This window comes from Propithecus coquereli, unplaced genomic scaffold (genome assembly GCF_000956105.1).
Source record: "Propithecus coquereli isolate 6110/MARCELLA unplaced genomic scaffold, Pcoq_1.0 Scaffold17, whole genome shotgun sequence".
In the NCBI taxonomy this organism is placed as follows: Eukaryota; Metazoa; Chordata; class Mammalia; order Primates; family Indriidae; genus Propithecus; species Propithecus coquereli.
The window spans coordinates 6,652,488-6,667,906 of record NW_012141635.1 but is presented as its reverse complement, the minus strand read 5'-3'; the positions used below and the strand labels follow the sequence as shown (position 1 = coordinate 6,667,906).

Genomic DNA, 15,419 nt, shown 5'->3' with positions numbered 1-15,419 from the left:
TCAATTTTAGAATTTACCTTTTCATTTAATTTTATATTTTGAACTATGTAAAATATTTACAATTATACAAAGGTATCCTCAGAGAAGTATCACAAACAAGATCCTGTCCACTCTGTCCACTTGTACACTTCCCCATAAATAACCTCTCTCTCTTCTTATTACAAACATAGCCATATAGACATATACATATCCTTATCTCAGTGAGATTAGCCTTACTCTTTTTTTTATAACTAAATACTCTAGCCCTCCACTGAGTGGATGTATTTATAGCTTTTTCTAATGGTTTGTCTCTAGTCTTTCGTTATTACTTGCAATTCTGTAATGAATAACCATGGGCATATTTTTGTTTTTATATCATGGAGGTGTATCTTCAGGGTAAACTAGAAATAGCAGTCAAAGGGCAGATTTGTTCATAAGTAATTTTACTGGATATTGACAAATTCCCCTCCTAAGGGGTTGCGCTTCTACTCCCAGCACTGTAAGAGTGGATCCCTCCCCACTTCTTCATTTCCTTGATACTCATGACACCACACCCTTGGTAAATTTCCTATCCTTCTGGACACTCTTCTCCTTCATCTTCCTGAACTCCGCTTTCTCTGATCACACCTCAGTTCTATTTCTTCTCACCTTATCCATTCTCCCTGAGGAATATTATTCATTGTCCATCTCAATTAACAACAGCTCTCTGATAACTTCTGTGCCTACATTCGTAGTCCACATGGTTCCCTGGAGCTTCAGACTCATGTATTCATCTGCCTGCTCAACATTTCCATCTTAGATGTCCTGCAGGTATTAAAACCATGAATAAAATAGAACCCCCTAACTAACCTTCTAGAACTACTCCTTGGATGGCACCACCATCCAGGTAGATATCAAACTTCCAACCTGCTAGTTGTCATGATTCCTTCGTTTTACTTACCCATCAAGCAGCCAGTTTTACCTCCTGCATATCTCTGGAATGGGTCTGTCCTCTACATCCTAACACCACTTGCCCTCTCATAGGGCCTCCTCAGTGGTCCTGGAGAACACTCAGGTGGTCTTCTAGCTTGCTCTCTGCCTCTACCCCGGTCCTTCTGAAAATCATCTCAACACAACTGCTGCAGTGAGATTTTTATAGATTTCTAAGTTCTACATTGCTTTGAATGAAGAACATTGAATACACTTTTTATAATCACTGCTGAACAGCTAATCAATAAAACTGATCTAGATGCCATATATGCCCTGATTTGTGTGGAAGAAAGCTTAGATATCCATTTAAAATTAAAAAGGGTCTTCATAGTCTGCCTTCTGAAAGGGACCCTTCCCGAGTCGTTATTTTTACAGAGGAAGCACAATGTATCTGGTTATTTGAACCAGCATCATGTTCTTATGACTAGTTTTTTACATAGCAAAGATTTTCTAGCAGAGGAAAAAGAAAATTTTTATATAAGTAGTAAATTTAATTTAATCAAGTCAAGGAGAAAGGATTTTCTAGTTAAGATCATGATTTGGTGATTCAAACTACCAAAAAAATATTAACCCTAACTTGCTTAAGAGAGAAAGATGACTTGAGCAATGCAGTGAAAGGAGATAAATCACTATCTTGAATTCTTGGATGTATTTAAATGTAATGAGAATTGCAGTGAGGTAAGCATTCATTATAGCACTCTTGTGAAATTAGTATTATTTGCCTATAACATAAAATTCCAAAGGTGTATGTTCTCTGTTCTTTTGAGGAAAAAAATAAGAATTAGAGATTTTAACATAGAAAATCATATAACAATTCGTGTATAGAATAGTTTAGTACTTCATGGGTTTAGGTTACTTCTTCAAGTTATTACTTTCATAGCAATAATCAAATTTTATCAAAGGTATATATTTCCCAAATAGAAGGAAAAAAAAAATGAAAGAAAATTATTCTGTCACCATTGCAAATCAGAATAGTCAACACGTTTTCCTAGAAAATAAAATAACAGTGAGCTTCAAAAAATAAAAATCTTTATTTATAAAAAGCAAGAAGCTAGGAATCAACCTTGATGCCAATGAATATAAACTGATTTCCCCCTAATTAATATTAATGATGTAAAATAAATATGAATTTGGTTAAAGAAGAATTCTCTATGGTAAAACCATAGATCATGTTCAACTTTGTCATTTCTACCCTTTTGGGGCTGTTTAAAAAAAAAGCTAAATATTAACAGAGTCCCACTACAGAATTGATTTTATGATACCCTCCAACCCCCAACCATCCTACCCCCACCCCCAAAGGGAATTAGAATTACACTTAGGACTTCTGAAATGTAAAACAAGCAAACAAGTGGAAAAAAGCTCCAAATGCCAAAAAATATGCAAAAAAATAGAAAGATTATATAAAAGTATCAAAATTATAAGTCTACCCTCTGCTGTTGGGATTGTACAGGAAAATATCTCATGGATTGATCTTGGGAAAATGGTGCCACATGGAGCCACCTAAGAGCTGTCTGTTTACATTTGGTGTCCGGCGCCTGAACCACAACCCCCTACATGCCATAGGGTTACCCACTAATATAGAGGGACTGTTGAAAAAGGCACAGCCTTTGATTTTTCTCTACAGAACCTTAATCTACACTATCCAAACAAACTCTCTGGAGGTATATTTATATCATGTAGAAAGAGCTGGGAAACCAATTATCGCTGTGCATGAACAATCCTCTCAGCTGGTTCTAGCCTTAAGTGGATGACTGTTGATGTATGGAAAAGAGATAATTGAAAAAACATCCATATTTACTGTCTGTAGTACCTAGTACTCTAAAAGTTAGCAATTTAGGCAAGAAGTAAAAACAGCTGTCCCATTTAGATGTTTGGGGTTTTTTGGTTTTGGGGGGTTTTTGTTTGTTTATTTCTAGAAAAAAATCTTGCTTGAATTTTCAGGGGAAAAAATGTCACTCCATTTTAAAAATCAATTTGATTAAAAAAAATGGGACAAGAGCTAGAATAGAATTTCTCATCACTTTCTAAAGATAAAAACAGGGAGCAGTGGGAAACTGACTTTTAGTAAGAATATAGATTCTGCTATAGGTGATCATGAGCTCCAAAGTCTATCACTGATTGTGTGATCTAGTTTCCTTGACTGTATACTAAGGCTTTGAGTGTTCACTAGAGATAATTAGAAGCTTAGAGTACATGGGATCTGCAAACTTAATAAGAAATTAATAAAACTCAAGAGTTTGGGAGAGTGTAATGGATACAAAGGAAAGAAAATGAATTAATATGGCTAGGTGCCATATTCTCCCTGAGAAGTATAAAAGGTAGAACAAAAAACTGTAGGCACCTTTCTTCTCTAGGCTTGTTTTGCATGAGAATTGGAGCTGGTTCACTAGGGAGGCGCTAGCCCAGTAGTTCTCCCTTGAAGTTCTGGCTGCCTTTGTGTCAGGTGGTTTCCCCCACTCAGTGATGGAGGATTCTTTCTCCTGTGCAGCTTGCCAGTCTGGGGAATGGAGACCAAGAACAGAATTTGGATTAATGTCTGTGTATATACCTTAAGGTAATGTCTGTCTATATACCTTAAGGTAAAAATAGGATTCCAAGTATTTTCATTTTTTTTTTAATCTGACTAAGCTAAAGTTCTTGACTATTTGTTAATCATTTCAAATTTGTATTTTTTAATTTTTTGACATTAAAAATATATATTATTATTTCTAGTTCTCTTCTATACTCCCTGGTCATTCCAGAATAGCATACATTGCTGTCTTGAAATTTGTTCTCATCCTCTTAACCACACTCAGAATTGGCATCCCTCTGGATTTTAAACAATTTGGGTTTTGTTATCTTTAGTTTGGGCATTCCGTGATATAAGGGAAAGAGAACTAGACCAAGAACCATTACTGATGCCAGATACTAGTAAGCCCTTTACATATGTGAACTTTTTGAATCATTAGAAATGATTCTATAAGTTTGTTTGTTAGCCTTATTTCACAGATGAGGAAGGTGAGGAATTGTTACTTGTCCAAGGCCATCCAGACAGGGAGGAGGGAAAATGGGATTCGAACCCAGACATGCTGACTGCTTGGTCCCCCGTCTTGACGATTGCAGGAACCCATGTTCCAGACTCAGCTCTGCCCTTAACTGGGTTGTTTTTCTCACGTAAGTTCCAGACATTCATCAGCCTCAGTTTATAAAATAAGAAAATCGGCCTAATTCTCTTCTGCTAAATCTTGCAATTGCCTTTTAACTCCACGACCAGTGAGAACTTAAGCTGTCACACCAAACTTCACATTTGCTGGTTCCTGAGAGTAAATCCTTGTGGTAGCTTAGACAAGGTGTCTTTCCTTATTCAACATGGATGATGTAAAATTTGCGTTCCATTATCTAAGATGTCATCAAATTATTCAAATATAAATAAAATACAACTGTTTTCCAAAGTTCTAATCTTAATATTTATTTCCCTTTTTATATTTCAACTTGAGATACTTCTATGCTATCATCTCCCCTATCATCTCTCTGCAGAAGATTGCCTGATACTTACCTCTGACTTTTTCCAGAGCTCTATTTCTGCCTCCAGGATGTTAAACTGAACAACTGCTGGATGGAGCTTATCATCCCACCGCCATACCTGTTATTCACCGCCCAACCTGTTATTCACCAGGTTTACTTCTTTAAATTGGACCTATTTCCTTATTCCCATCTTTGCATTAAGAGCTTCTTCTCCCAGGTAACCAAGCTTAAAACCTTGTTCTTCCTTTATTTTTTTCTGTCCCACTATTTCTTCCATCAGCCTTGTCAAGTCCATTCTGCTCACAAAGTGTGTCTCACATTCATACTCTTCCATCTCCCTACCAGGACCCCCCATCCTCAAGCAAAGGCATTGTTAGATGGACCCTCCTAAAACACCATTTGGATCACTCCCTGGCTCAAAGTATTCAAGGACTCCCTTACCGGATACACGTCAAACATCTTTCCTTAAGTATTTAGAGTCTTCTATGATATTGGTCCATGATACACTTGTGGCTTTATCTCTTATTACTTGTTAATATACAGACCACATTTAAGTCCAACAGGACTATTTACCATTCCTTAGACACTCATTTCCTGGTTTTGTGTATTTGCTCATGCTCTTCCTTCTGAGTAAAATACAGTTCTAATCTGCTTCTGTTAATATGGAATATTAATGTGCCGGATAAAATGCTGTCACTTCTAGGAAGCCTCCCCAGGTTCCCAAACCAAACATGACCTCTTCCTCTCTTTTTTATTTGTGCCAATCCTACGGGAAATTTTCAATCCCCTTCATTCATTTTAGGGTCAAAAAACGTCAGCAACTAGAAGCAAATTTAGTATTTACAACTTCATCGTTATGCACTAAAGACAAAGCAAACACCAGAGAGGTAAAGTAATTTGCCAAATATCATATAGCCTGATAGTGGCAAAGTCAAGATTAGAAAAGTCAGAAAGTGACTGTGTCTTCGTCCATCTTCTGCTGCTATACAGAATACCACAGACTGGATAATTTATAAAGGAAAAACATATATTTCTCACAGTTCTGGAGGCTGGAAAGTCCAAGAGCATGGGTCCGGTGTCTATCAAGGGTCATCCCATGGCAGAGGGCAGAAGTGAGTGCATGCAACAGAGAGAGGAAACTCGGCTGGTCTCATCCTTTTTATCGGGAACCCATTTCAATGATAATGGGATTAATTGAAGAGGTGATCTAATCGCTTCTTAAAGGCCCCACTTCTTAATACTGTTACACTGACAGCTAAGTTTCAGTATGAGTTTTGGAGGGGACATTCAAATGATAGCAGATTCCTTCAACAATTTAAATACAATTTACATCTGAATTTGCAATTTACTAATAAATATCTTACAGCTCCATGATTTGGTGTTGTTATTTTTGTATGTGTGAGCTCATCTTGTTTCCTCTGCTTTACTTCTGTACCCCTAGAGAACCTAAGATATTACCTTGTCCAGAATAGACATGCATTAAAATATAGTTGTAGGATCAAATTAACAAGTTTTGCTGAAGTCAAAGCATCTTCAGGTTTGGGGGCAATCTGAAACATCTTTGGCTCGAAGACTATGGCAGGTGAGAGCTCATCTCTACCTTTCTTTACTTAAGCAATGTTTTTTGGTGGGTTCAAGTTATGTATTTAAGCTCATAAAAGCTTAAAGCTTGAATTGAAAGTTCCAAGCTCCAAATATGTTTCTAGGCCAGCATTAATGCATCTATTTCTTGGACTAAAGTAATTCCTGTGATTCCACATTGTTAACTCAAACTTTAATTATTTAACTGCTATTGAACCATCACTGTAGCCAACTCACACACTTTTGGAATGAATGAAGAAATAAATAATCACCAATTTAATTTTTCACCTCATAACCATAAAATGTAGCCAGGTACTTTTCTGCCTCTCTCAAACAGGTGTGGGAGTGTACACACATGCATGCCCACACGACACAACCCCACACAGACACGCACAATCCACTTGCACCACAGCTATCTTTGAAAAATGGAAAACTGCAGCTCCCAAGGGAAATTCTCTGATGGTGGTGAGAATTAAGCCATTTATTATTATGACAATGATAATTGCTATTACTATTGTCATTATTATTTAAAGTCCAGATTTGATGGCTGGCTTTTTCTGCAGTAGAGTTATAAACCATGAATACAGATTTTAAAAAATAAGGGATCAAAGTAGTAGCTATATATAATACCTAAAAATCCCTGTTTCTAATAGCTGTCAGTAGGGGATAAAAAGCAATTGATGATAGCTCTCTCTGGATCAAAAGTGCCGAGATAACATGTCTGTACTGTCTATATTAGCACCTGGTCTTCTTAGCTATTTGTCACAGAAACAGACTGACTTCAACCAACAGTTTACATCAAACTCATTTTCTAGACAAAGAAATTGGGGCTTGACAGGGAATGAAGCATCAGATCAGGGAGAGAGCATTCTGAGCTCTGCTCCTAGTTCACTTAGCCCCTGGGTTCCTGCACCCCTCATCCTTTTCGTTCTCAGTGTTTGGGGGCATTGTTCCTTCAGTTTGCACTGAGTTGGTTGGCGGTAGGCACCACAGGTTTGATTGATACAGCAATTTGCATCTCAAGGCACTGCTCGATAAATACAGTGCAATGAAAGGCTACTCTCTCACCAGCCAATTTCCCCCCCTGGGCTGACTTTAGAAGCTCATTGATGTCACTTCCTTCCTCAGTCAGCAAGTGAATTTTCTTTAATTCTCAAGACCAGCTGTCCATGCTGTCAACAGAAAGTTATTAAAATTCCTTTAAAGTGAATAAAAATAGCCTAAAAGCAAATGTACTTGGAAACAGGAAAGAATCAGTATGCAAAGTCCACAAACCTCTGAGCAAAATAATGTTGATCCAACCAGAGATTTCAAACATTGTATATTCAAGATGCTAGAAAAAAAAATAATTAAAAGATGTTAAACCCTATACTCCTTCATCTTTTATTAGCAAAGGCTTATATAGTTAAAATTTATCCCCCTAAATTCCATTCCCCCTTTTCTAATATCATTTGAATAAATTTGGGAATGACTTAGGTTTTTTTTTCCCTTAAGTGGGATTCCCTTCTTTTTTTCTTGCATGGGCCAGAGAACATTTACATCTCCACCAGGTTGAGCCCATCCATGAGCAGGAGTAAAACATTATCATTAGCAGCAATCACAATCATTAGGGCTACAAAATAAATAATAATATAATTAAATGCTTTAATTTATTAGAGTTTTAATAGCTCAAGGGAAGAGTTTTTTTTCTCATATTTAAATTGCTGTAATTCATGGAAATGAGCTATCTGGTTCCTGAGTTCCCCTGATCCTCAACTGACTGCCTGACCTCAGTCACTGGAGCACTACCTTGCTACCTTCTGAATCAGCCTCTCTCTTATCCCTCAGTTTCTCAGCAACTGAGCTTCTACCTCATTGCCTGAGCTGTACATGACCTGGTACCCAAGTCCCTCCAAAGCATGGATATGTTCCTTGCCACTTGTATCACCAGTAGTCATCTGCCTCTTCCACATTTGGACAGAAGCCCTGAATGCTGGGAGCCCTCTGACCTTGTGCGAAGGACACTTATATCCAACCTGTCTTGTCGTCCCAAGACACAGCCCAGGTTTGTGGCTTGGGCCCTTCTCCATCACTTGGGCTCTCAGGTGCAGGCTGTATGAGTGCTGCCCTCCCTATCACCACCAAAGGCGTCCTAGTTACACATACTGCAAAATGCAATTAAAAAGAAGCCTATGTATTTACTCATGGTAGCTATGCCAAGAAACCTTATGTTAGTAAAGAGTAGTTTAGTAAAAGAAAATGGTGGAAATTTGGGTAAATTCAAACCTAAAAGGACAGTTATAATATTATTGATCTTAAGGAAAAGTGCAGATCATGACTTTCTAAGTTATCTAGAATTAACTCTCAATCCTTCACCTCAATTCCCACCATTCAGAACACTTACTGTGTTCCTAGTACAGAACTGTGATACTATAGATGTTGTATAAAATAGGAAAAAGAAAAGGGACCTTTGACATGACATAATCCCTGACCTCAAGGAGCTTACATTATAGAATAGGAGGTAAGCAAAGAAGTAAGCAAACCTACAAATAAAATAATTGCAGGCTGTGATAAGTGCTAGGAGAGAAACAAATAATGAGCTGAGGTCAAGAATCACAAGAAGAAACTGGGTGACCAGGGAAGAACATGGTCTTAATATTAAATAGAGACTTCAAAAAATATGAAAGAGCCAGCACTGCATAGTTGGAGAGACAATAGCATGTGCAAAGGACCAGAGGCCAAAAAGGACCAGTGAACATAAGACAGAGTAGATGGAAGGTAGAAAGAGAGGGGAAACAGACAGCAAGGCTGGGTGGACATCTAGGTAAGGAGCAGAGGGTGCAGGGCATGCCAGATGGAGTAAGGAGTTTGGAGACAGCTGGAGTGGAAGCAGCGAGACCCCAGAAGGCTAAAGTTGTGATCCAGGGGAGATACACTGACAGGCTTAACAAGGTAGTGGCTGTGGACAGAATGGCATGAATTATAGATACATCCTGAAGATGCTGAGACACTGTCCTACTGCCCATGGACTTCTTTGACCCTCCTCCAGACACCATTATTGGCCCCCTTGCGCCATTTCCTGGTCCCTGTTCCTTTTCATAAGCAATGGCTGCAGTTCTGTGCCCCTTTGCAGGTAAAGACAGGGCTCCACTTCACCAAATTAGCAAATATGCCCCATTTCAGATCACCATACTGGTCCTCTTCCCCAGATTCTCAGGTTCCTTCTTAAAATACTCTTTGATGTGGAATAGTGAGGGGTGGGGAGAGGGAGGATGTGATATTCCAGAACACCACAGTTACAGAATATCAAATGACACACTCAGATAAATAATAGGCATATTGCACCCCAGGAAAGAAGAATTGATTCATAATCTCACCTCCTTTCCTTGCCCTGTTTCAAGACTTCGCATGTGGCACCTCCAAAACAGTTTGAGTGTCCCCACAGCAAGGATCATGCTAAATGCAGGTTATGATGCAGAAATAGACAATGCCATGGAAAAGGAGGGAATAGAGCCAGCCAGCTCTTTGGGCACAGGGGGCAAACTGTTTAGGATCAACTGCCTTGTTCATAGTTGGGTCCCCAGACCTTAGTACCCATATATGACACCTGGTAGCTGATCAAACAGCATTTGTTGAGTAAGTGAATAAATAAAGCCAGATATGACTTTTTCTAAACTTTTTTCCCTAAATCCATTTGTTACCAATTTCTCTCAAACATTTCTTCAACTGCTTTCTCTTATTTTCCTCTTTATCATCCTTCCCATTTCTACCCCCTAGTCTAGGCCCCAATCCATCCCCTTTTTTATGTACCCCACCAGTGCCTTCTACAAATTCTCCTATTTCTCTCCCTACTCTGTCCAATTTATTCCCCAGTTTCATCTTCCTTCATGTTCCACCTCTGCTGAGGAAACCACAATTGCCCCCAACTTGCCTACTGCTTCATACATAAAACAACTGGCTTGTTTTCAGGTCACCCAAACCTATCTGGGTGATGCTATCACCCGTTAAACCCTCTCTTCTAGTCAGAGTAGTCATTTTCATGATTCTCTCCAAATTCTATCCATTTTTGAAGGTCTAATTCAAGTTCCACTTTCTATTATTCTGATTCCTACCTCCCAAGGCAAAAGTCCTGTCTCTGAACTTCTTTATAAGTTCTTGTATTCACCATATCGCTAAGCATTTGCTCAAACATGCCTATATCCAAAAGATATTCCTGAACGTCATTAAGTAAAAGATTAATAATAAATCAATTAAAATTGTGTACCCCTGGTGTTCATGACATATTTCCGCAAAGTTAAAAGGGAGTATAACTGTGCCTAATGGCAGCATACCTCCCAGAAAAATGTTTGTTCCCCAAGACCAATCACATTGGTCATGCCCTCCCTGTGTGCCCACAGCCTGTCATTCCTAACTCTTTTAATAGAGGACACTTCTCAGGAGGTGTTACAATTTATCTCTACTTATCTCTCTCTTCCACTTGACCCTGACCTTAAGGGTGGGCACCCTGCTGTATTCATCTTTGCATACCCAGCATTTAGAAGGTATCTGACACAGTGGAGGTATTACATTTTTTGAAATGAATATACCGTTCTATAAGACATTGGACTTATACCTTGAGTTCATGAAGTTAGAGGAAATGGCCGGACCACTAATGAGTCTGTAGTGTTTTTTTTCCTGAAAAAAACAAATAAATACAATGAATCTGTAGTGTTGAGGGACTCCAAAGTTATCCAGAGGAGCTGGAATCTGAGAAATTATTTCACGTTAGGGCCTACCATTCAAAATAAACTTTAAACTTCAGATTCTTGCAAAACTGTGCATGGCTGCAGAAGGTCTGTTAGCCTCCTGCCATTTTCCCGTTTTTCTGTGTGTTAGCATTTTTCTGAAGAGCAGATTCATAGCTGCTCTTAGATTCTCAAAGGGGCCTGTTACCTGAAAGAGGTTAAGAACCACTGTTTTAAACTGTTTAGGCAGCAAAAGAACTTCCCCTGGAGTTTTAGTCAGTTTGAGATGATTAATCAAACTACTTACTTACTACGAGAAGGATCAGTGAGTCTCACTGCAGAGTTTGGGGAATTTGAGGCAGTTGTCCTAGGATTATAAATCTTAAAGAGATAGGTCCCCTCCAATGTTGGCAAGAGTGGGCTGGGATGTTCCTACAAGTTCCATTCCCAAGGCTCATGAATGGACAGCAGTGTCTCAACAGCACTGTCATCGTAAGATGAGCCAACAATGTCCACAACCTCCTTCTGCAGTTTATTCTGTTCCAATTTTTGATGACATAATGAGATTAAATTTTAAGGATTCTAGGGTAGCTATTTCTACGGTCCACTTAACCTACCGCTACAACAACCTTGTCAAATTTGAGCCCTGGTCACCTAATCTAAAATAAATAAATAAGTAAGTAATAATCTCTACTTGGCAGGGTTGTAATGTCTGTGAAGCACGTTGCACAGGGCCCTGTACAGAGCGGTGACGCGGCAGCGCTGTGCTTTCCTCCCTGCCCCTTGAAGAACAGCCAGAAAAGAGCATGAGAGCTTGTTTGAGTTAGTTTGCTATTGCACAAGTTTAGGGGCTTAAAACAACACAAATTTGTGGATCTTATAGTTCTGGAAGTCAGAAGTTCAGCCAGGTCTCGCTGGGCTAGAATCGAGGTGCTGGCAAGGCTGTCTTCCTTCTGCAGGCTCTAGGGGGAAAGTCCATTTCCTCCCCCATTCCGGCTTCTAGCGGCTGCTCATGGTGCTGGGCTCACAGCCACTCCTAGCAACAGCATCACTCTGGCCTCTGCTGCCATTGTCACGTTGCCTTCTCTCTGCCGTTGGCTCTGCTGCCCCTCTATTACAAGAATCCTTATGATGACACTGGACACATCCAGCTTTCTCCAAGATAATCTTCCCACCTCCAGATCCTTAACTGAATCACATCTGCCATGTGCCTTTGTCATGTAGGGTATCATCTTCACAGGTTCCAGTGATTAGGATGTGGACATTTTCTGTCCACCATAACTGCCTGTCAGCTTCTGTAACCTACAGATATCTTCATTTTACTTACAGGCACAAGCCTCATGTGATAACTTCCCCTCAAATTCTGTTCCTTCTCCTGTTGTATCTTTAATAGTGTCATCATTTACAAGTGTCCCTAGTTAAAAACCTGAGGGTTGTCCTTGCTTTTTGCTCCTGAACTTCCCATATCCCATCAATCCCCAGAACCTATGTAAAAAATGCCACCTGTGGCCAGGCACAGTGGCTCACTCCTATAATCCCATCACTTTGGAAACCAAGGGGGAAGGAGTGCTTGAGGACAGAAGTATGAGACCAGCCTGGGCAACGTAGTGAGACCCATCTCTACAAAAATTTGAAAATTAACGTGTTGTGGTGGTGTATGCCTGTGGTCTTAGTGACTTGGGAGGCTGAGGCAGGAAGATCTCCCGAGCCCAGGAGTTCGAGGCTGCAGTGAGCTATGACTGTGCCACTGTACTCCAGCCTGGGCAAAAGAGCAAGATCCTGTCTCTTAAAATAAAAAGAAAGAAAGAAAAAGAAATGCCACCTGCTCCAGGCATCCTTCCCTTCCTGCTCTCTCTGTCTAGGCTCACACCCTCATCCTTCCTGGCTGGGCACTACACATGCTCAGTGCTCTCTTTGGCACCCGCCTTCCCTACCCCTTCAACTTATCTTGCTCAAGAATTGCTTTGGTCACCTCATCGCCTTTTGAAAGACTTTTTCTGGCCTCCCACTGCCTGCAAAACCCCCAACCTCAGCCCAAGTCAACAACCTCCCAAAGCTGGGTGCTTGCCCTCCTTCCACATCCTGTACCCCCCACCTTCTAGAGTCCATGCTTGTAGGACATAAGCCCCTCAGAACTTCTCACGATTCATCGAACACAACCCTCTTGCCTGCCTCTGAGACATTACTCGTCTTGCCCCAGCCACCTGGAATGCCTCTCTCCCACCCTTTGCCTACAAAGTCCTCACAAATCTGGGAAAGAGTGGATATTATTAACTCTTCCTTTTAGGTGGGTGAACCCCAAATCAAACATCTAGTCATTGGCAGAGCTGTCATTAGATAGCAGGCTGTCCTCTAGTCCATTTTCTGGAGTTCAGTGGGCTGCTACGTTATTAGGGTATAGATATTTGACTGTTTGGGCTCTTATTTTTCTCTTGAATTTGTCCGCATTTCCTTTGGTCCCTAAAGAAAGAAAATGAAGGTTTTGTAGTGCTACTGCTGCCCTGACAGCCTGTCCAGTCTATTCTCTAGTTAACCAGAGCAAAGCAGTCTTTTAAAAGTGCAAATCTGTATAGGTCATTCTAATGCCCCACCCACACCCTGGCCTCAATCCTCTTAATGGCCAACTTCCTGCTCCTCTTGAGATTATCATAAATCTCCCAAAAATGGTCTACCTGGGCTAGGTAAGTAAGACTGTGTGTTTCCTGCCTGCCTGTGCAGCCTCTCCCACACACCGTCCTCCTCACCACTCCATTCCCGCCATGCTGGCTCCATTTCTGAGCCTTGGACCCACCATGTTTCCTCCTGTCACAGGGCCTTTGCACATGCTCCTCCTTCTACCTGAATGTTCTTCCCCCTCTTCTTGGCCAACTTTATTACCTTTCAGATTTCAATTCAAATGTCACTTCTCTGGGGAGCCAAAATTTGAATACTGGTGATTTGTCTAACTTAAAAGGCTGAGCTTTTCCCACAAATCACATTGCCTCTTCTTTAAACACTCTGCATATATTCTGACAAAAGAAATCTAAAATTAAAACATATCAAGAGCATCTGATGGAGCTTTGCCCTTAAAAAATGAAGAAGGGGTCATTACCAAGATTGGCCCCAGGCATTTCCTGATGATAGTGTGATCAAATAGCCCACTCTGAATGCTGCCATCCTGTTTTCCTTGCTCATTATGTTTTTATTGTATCCTATATGGCAACTAGCTGGGTACTGAATATTTAGTACAATTTTAAAATATAGTTATTGTTTGTCGATTAATTGCTAAGTTTCACTTAATTACATCTTCTTTGAAAACAGTTTGGTAGTTTCTTAAACGACTAAACGTGCAACTACCATACAACCCAGCAATTTCACTCTTGGGCATTTATTCCAGAGAAATGAAGGCTTATGTTCACATAAAAACCTGTAAACACATGTTTATAGCTTTATTCAAAATAGCCAAAACCTAGAAACTACGGAGATATCCTTCACCGGGTGAATGGCTAAACAAACTTTGGTACATCCACATCGTAGAATACTACTCAGCAATAAAAAGGAACCAACTATTGAAACACACAGCAACCTCAATGAATCTCCAGAGAACTATGTTTAGTAAAAAAGCCAGTCCCCGAAGGTCATATACTGTATGATTTCATTTATGTATCATTCTTCAAATGATAAAATGACAGAACAGATTAGTGGTTGCCAGGAGTTAAGGAGGGCATTGGGGTGGGAGGGAAGTGATTTGCCTCTAAGGGGCAATAGGAGGGACCCTTATGGTAACAGGAATGTTCTTTAACTGTAGTAATATCAACATCCTGTTTGTAATATTGTAACATAGTTTTTCAAGATGTTACCACTGGGGGAAACTGGGCAAAGGATACAGGAATCTCTATATATTATTTCTTACAACTGCATGTGACTGTACAATTATCTCAATAAAAATTAAAGTTTATATTTTTAAAGAGGATGTGTTTAATGAAGTATATGTAATACACCGAAGTGTTCACAAATGCACAATAACAGTGGTGCCACAAAATTTCTTCTTTCTTTTCTGGTATTTTGTTGTTGTTATTTATTTACTAATATTAAAGATTTTTTTTCCTTCTATTTAAGATGTATATGACATTGACCACTTTCAGACTATTTTCAGAATGACTGAAGTTTATTATCTTAGAATCCTTATTTTTTATGTCCCTCTGTTGCCTTTCATACTTACTGAGTTTTTCCCATTCTGACCAAGATGCCATTTATGGAACGGTTAGTTTGTACTTCAATCTCTGTCAGTAGCATAACAGCAAAGTATTATAATGTTTTCATCACTTCACAGGTAGGAGAAAAGTTTTTACAAGTAGCACTTCTGCCATCTGCCACCTCAAATCTCCTTATCTAGTTCTCAAGCTTACATGAGGTCAATATTAGTATTATGCCTCAACGGGTCATCGTCGTTTGGAAACCTTTGAATAGCTGTTCAAATTTTTCTTCAGTCCTTTTCATCTCTTCATCATTTCTCTGCCAAAGTTTAATACATTCTGCTGGTATCACCTTTATTTGATTTCTACTCCAATATCTGTTATCTTTGCCTAATACAGTTTATTTAGGTTTTGACCTTTTCCCCCAATCATTGGAGTGATTCTAAATGTCCACATTGTGATACACACCCTTGCTCAGAGAGCACAGGACTGCTAGGGGGGTTTTGAC

General features: G+C 39.6%; 1 protein-coding gene across 1 annotated transcript in view; it reads left to right on the top strand.

Moving 5' to 3' along the window:
* The window catches only part of CHST9 (carbohydrate (N-acetylgalactosamine 4-0) sulfotransferase 9), a 121,834-nt gene that overhangs the window by 81,305 nt on the left and 25,110 nt on the right, over positions 1 to 15,419 (top strand). The window lies entirely within an intron of this gene.